General features: G+C 37.6%; 1 pseudogene; it reads left to right on the top strand.

Annotated features, from left to right (window-relative positions):
* LOC106000858 overlaps positions 1-5693 on the top strand; it is a 21930-nt pseudogene extending 16237 nt beyond the window's left edge.
* The last annotated feature ends 254 nt before the right edge of the window (positions 5694-5947 follow it).

Genomic DNA, 5947 nt, shown 5'->3' on the forward strand with positions numbered 1-5947 from the left:
CATTATCCTGCCCATGTAATTGTAACTCCTCTGTACAGCATGTTCACAAATAAAATAAAATTAAATAAAAAAAAGAACAAGGGGGACACCAATTCCTCTACCTGCACAATCACCTGGTATCAGAGCAGCAGACAGGGGAATTTTCCCTCAGCCAATCAACTTTTCTTTCTTCAGCCAAGCTCATGTGCTCTACTCATTCACATTGACCAGTTTTCTGTTGAAAAATAGCGGAGACTTGAACACTTTCAGTTAGCTCTTTCCTCTCTGCTTACATCACAGTCCTAGATTCTGTGTTTATTCATCCCTTGATGGGTTAACAATAGGGTGCTGTTATTTGGAGGTAGTAAAATCATGAGGGTTGGGCTTAGTTGCAGGAAATACACTACTAGTGGGGATGTTCTTGGCGGTACATCTAGCCCTCACCACTTCCTATATTATATGGAATAATGTCTGTCATGAGTTGAGTAGCTCCTGCTAGATTTTCCCACACAATGATGCTCTGCCCCAATATAGACCAAGAAACCCAAAGACTGTGAACTGAAATATCTGATAGTATGAACCCAAATAAATACAGCCTTCCCTTAAGTTATTCCTGTTAAGTTCTTGGTTTCAGACAATTTATGAGCACACCCACATCTACTCACTAGCAATCTGTACTTTAATCATGTAACAAGTATCCATACAAGGTTTCAGAAACTAGGCTTTAGGACAAGTCTATTTTGACTAAGAAAATCTTAACTTGGCAAAAATTATTTAGACACTCACAAATATTTATCAATATCATGATCTCAGGCCTTAAAATAATAATGATTTTTAGAAACCAAAATTAAACAATTATTTAAAAATTTCCCTATATTTCCAAAAAGTCAGAGAAGGAAATAAGTGGATTGAAGTTGAGTTTATATTGGTAAATCATTATCAAAAGCTCTCTCAAAAGAAATCTAGGCATTGTGGTAGCCTCTTATACTTATGGGTGTTGAGGGAGGTAGGGTAGTTAGGTGGAGCATGGTCTTGTCTGTATCTCATAAACAAAACTAAAAACATAAAGTCTAGGTGTATGGCCCATTTGGAAAGGATTGCTTAGCAAGCTCAAGGCACTGTCTTGCAATCTTTAGATTACAAACTTCTTAAAATGTGCTTCTCTGTTGGATATTTTGTGTCCTGAATTTTTCTATGTACCTTGACCCCTCAATGTTAACTCCTTATGCCTCTGCCTCTTTGGTCACTGAGGAAGATCATACAAAATCCATGCCAGAGTCAAGCTGAGTGACCTGCAACATAAGACCACCAGTCATTTAAAGTATGAATAGCTCAGAGCTCCTGGCTCACAATTGAAATCATAGCTACTCAGGAGGCTGAGATCTGAAGATCTCAGTTCAAAACCAGCCTGGGCAGGAAAGTTCATGAGACACTTATCCTCAATTATTCACTGGAAAACCAGAGCACTAGGCTTGAACAAAAGAGCTAAAGGGCAGTGCTCAGGCCCTGAGTTCAAATTAAGAATGCATGAATAGCTGATGAATATAAATGATTGGAGTTGTGTCAAAAAATTTGGGGTGGTTCATTGCACTCTATTTTTGCTAAAATCAATTGTTTAACTATGGATATTTATAAACAATGGGAAATGAGAAAAATCTACAAAACATATTACTAAATAGAATACATTTTAGTTCATTTATGGAAATATCTAAGGAACACTTAGTACTAATATTACCCATAGTACAGTAATATATGATGTAATACACAGTAATGTATGGTAATATATAAATAGAGCAATAAAAAAGAGACATTTCATGCATAATACAGATTCAGCAAATATCATTAAGTTCACAGATAATAAGTGGCATATTTATACATACATGATATGCGTCTCTGTGGGTCATATATTTTAAAAACAGAAAGATTTATATATTTATTGTTGTGCATATATGCATGTATGTGTATATGTATGTTTATAAATGTCCAGAGAAAATGTATCATGTGCAGATACACATGCCCACACACACACACATTTTGAGGGATCTTATAAAAGCTATTTTAATTTGTCCAGAGACTGTCCTAAAGAAAGATATGTAAGCATGCAGAACATGGAGACTTTTGAGGAAACATGTATATACTGCTAAAGTGTCTTCCTTCTACCCTTGTCATTTTCATGAAAGGTTTAAGAAAACAGAAGTAATTTGGACGACCTCTTGTGGTGATTCCTCTGCACTGTCAAATTGTTTAGATTGCTTGCAGATTAAGTGTTCTTCTGAGCCTGTCTATGAGAGCTTCTCTAGAGAGAATTGACTAAAAAGTTAAGACTCACCCTATTGTTCCCAGCACCTTCTAATAGGCTGGGGTCTCTTCTGCAAGAAAGGAGGGAGGAAGAAGTAGAACATTCCCTTTGCTTCTTGGTTGTCATGATATGAGCTCCACTATACACTGCCCACATGGCAGACTAGACTTTCTAATCTAAGATGGAAAAGAAAAAGGCTTCCCTTTAAGTTGCTATTACTAAGGCACAGAAATGTAAAGCTAATCCATCTTTTAACATGTTCTAGCTTATTGTGAACTATAATAGAAGATGGATGCTGCACTGAGAGAATTTGTAGTCACCATCACTGGGTTAAGAGGGATGGCTATTATTTGTAGTGGAAACTTTAGTAACTTGTCAGGCAATAATATATTGAGGTAGATTTTTTTAAGAGAGTGTTTAAGTGTGCAAAAAGTAAGTATCAGTGAAGAAAAGCAATTAAGCAGAGGGTGTAGAATAACTTCCTGAACTCATGGATTTGGCCCAGGAGGATGAAATGTGGATGTGAACAAGGCAGGAAAGCTGCAGGCCAAGGTGGGTTCTGAACACTGGTGCTTTATTCCTGGAGCAGGAAACTCTTTTCTTCAGGAGGCAAGCGACTATAGAGCCTCAGACAGCCAGGGCTCCCCCGAAAGATTCCATGTACAACTCAACTCCACTCTTAAAAGGGCTTCTAGACCCTTTGCCTTAAGACTTCTCAATATTTTAATGAACATATCTATATCCCATAATAAGTCAATTGGCCCTGAGAGCACTTGCCATCTGTAACAAGAACAGTGACAAACACACATGAAGAACAACAGGATCCTTTTTTAAACTAGACTTTCCCAACACACTGGTTGAAGGAAGCCAATACTAGCAACCTTGTAAGTCATCAGGACTCAAGCCAAACAAGCACAGGGGGAACCATTTGTTTCCTCTACCTGCACCATGTTGTACATGAACTAGTGATAGATTTTTCCTTCACCACTTCAGCCCTCCACATGTAGCCAGTGAATCATATTTAGTATAATACCAGAGGTAACATGGAGGGATTCCAGTATCTCTGTGCAACTTTTTTCTCTTGTTTCTCTGTCTTCATCTATGTGGATTTACTAGCTCTATTCTTCAACTTCCTATTGGAATACCTCTCTCTCTCTCCCTCTCTCTCTCTCTCTCTCTCTCTCACACACACACACACACACACACACACACACACGCAATACTAAAAATAAGTGTTTATCTCATTAAGTATTTTTTAGGCTGAAAAAACCATCATTGGTTCAGTTTGAAGCCATAGCACTCCACAATGTTAAAATCACTGAGGAAGAAGAAGAAAACCTAAAATACAGTCAATAGAGACAGGCTCCCATAGTACTAGAATATTCTTAATAATATAATATTCATAATAAACTGGGAAAAAACCAAACATGAAAAATAATGAAAGCTGCTGCCATGATGCCAGAGATATCTTTGTCAAAAGGGCTTCATTTTCTAATTATCACTACCAGAAATAATAAGATAGGTAAATGTTGATGTGGTGCACTGAGAGAGAGTATTCTTTCTGTAATGCTTTCCTCAAAAACCATGCAATATTTCCTAACAAATGGGGCAATGTCATTCTTTCTGGTGGAGGCATAGAATTCCATTGTGTATATATATATACCACTTTTTCTAGATCTGTTCATCTACTAAGGAAATGGAAAAACTTGGAAAAAATATATTAAGTGAAGTAAGCCAGGCCCAAAGAAATATAGGTCCCATGATTTCCCTTATTTGCAATAACTAGTATATGTCTGAAACAAGCAGAAAAGTTCAGATAAGTTGATGTTAGACAAAATGAACCCCAAGATAAGGACTCAAATATTTTTTTCTTTCTTGCTATTGTTTCTAATATACTTATAAGGTGATTTTTTGTTGCTTTGTATGTCTCTCCCCCATGGTATAACTCCTGATTTCACTGTATTTGATGTTGGTATAATTTGGGGAACAAAAGTGAAAAAAGAAATTGTTTAAATAGAGATACAGGTGGACTCATTGCAACAATGAGATGTACAAGACGTTATGTGGAAAATGAATTTTACAACCTTGGCATATGGGGGATGGGGAAGTGGGGGAGACGGGAAGGGATGATAAGGAGAAACAAAGGAGGAGGCAACAATGCTTGATAAGAAATGTACTCATTACCTTGCTCATGTAATTGTAACCCCTCTGTACAGTATTTTCACAATAAAAAAATCATGAAAAAATTGAAATTTCTCTCTTTCTCCCTATGTATCTCTCTCACTATTTATCTACACATCTATTATCAGTTTTAATAACATTTGTGTCTAGATAATAATGATCAGTTTTTGACATATATCGTGGTTCAGGAAAATAATCTGAATGCTCTAGGCATCTTGTTTCACAAAATCTACAGATACCAAATGAGGGATAATTCTGAAATTAATTTTCTTGGAAATGTTTGTCTCTGTGTAACTAAGTTACATTGAGAAAAAAGAAAAGAAAAAGATAACAAGACATGGATAATGTGGGAAAAAAAAGTTCTCCTCTTCCTGGACTAATGAATCATTCTCCCCCAGTCACTGAGCCGCCACCAAGGGCTCAGCTGCCTCCCAGTTGAGCCCCTCGCTTGCTGATGCTCCCTTCCCCCTGCCAGCCTTCTCCCACAGCTGCCTTCCACAGGCTGTTTCCACCAAGGGAAAGGAGTCTTATCCTTTGTCGGCTATTCAGAACTTCCACCCTTTGGATCCCTCTCTGATGCAAGTAAGGGTGATGACCTGCTTCCTGCTGGCTCCGAGGATTATATCTAAGTGTTTTTTTTTTCTTTCTTGCTGTTGTTTCTAATGTATTTATAAAGTACCACATTTATTTTTTGCTTTTTATGAGCTTTCTCCACAGTATAACCCCTGTTTTCACTGTATTTGATGGTGGTATAATTCGGGAAGCAGAAGGGAATAAACAAATTGTTTAAGTAGGGATACAGGTGGAGCAATGAGGTGTACAAGACGCTATTGGGGGGAGGAGTGTAGTTGTGGAGATCCGGGGAAAGGGATGGGAGGGGGAAAATAGGAGGAGGCAACAATGCTTGATAAGAAATGTAATCATTACTTTGCTCATGTAATTGTAACCCCTATGTACAGTATTTTCACAAGAAAAACTTATTTAAAAAAGAAAAATTCAATAGAGAAATGGCACGAAGACCCTTACTACTGTCCAAGGGATTGCTGATGATTATGATAAACAGAAACTAGTGAAGGTGTTTAAGAAGAAATTTGCCCACAATGATACTGTAATTAAGCATCCAGAATATGGAGAAGTAATTCAGCTACAGAGTGACCAGCGCAAGAACATATGCCAGTTCCTGGTAGAGCTTGGACAGACTAAGGACGATCAGTTGAAGGTTCATGTGTTTTAAGTGCTTATGGCTCACTAAAGCTTAAGTGAGGATTTCCTTGCAATGAGTAGAATTTCCTCCTTTCCCTTGTCACAATTTTAAAAACCTCACAGCTTGCATAAGGTAACCATTTGGGGTCCACTTTTAACTTGGACTAGTATAACTCCTTCATGCAATAAACTGAAAAGAGCCATCCTTTCTAGTCTTGAAGTCCCTTATTTAAACTGAGGACAATCAGCAGGTACCTGGCAGTGTCCAGCCTGCAACAAAGCAAT

This window comes from Dipodomys ordii, unplaced genomic scaffold (genome assembly GCF_000151885.1).
Source record: "Dipodomys ordii isolate 6190 unplaced genomic scaffold, Dord_2.0 Scaffold248, whole genome shotgun sequence".
NCBI lineage: Eukaryota > Metazoa > Chordata > Mammalia > Rodentia > Heteromyidae > Dipodomys > Dipodomys ordii.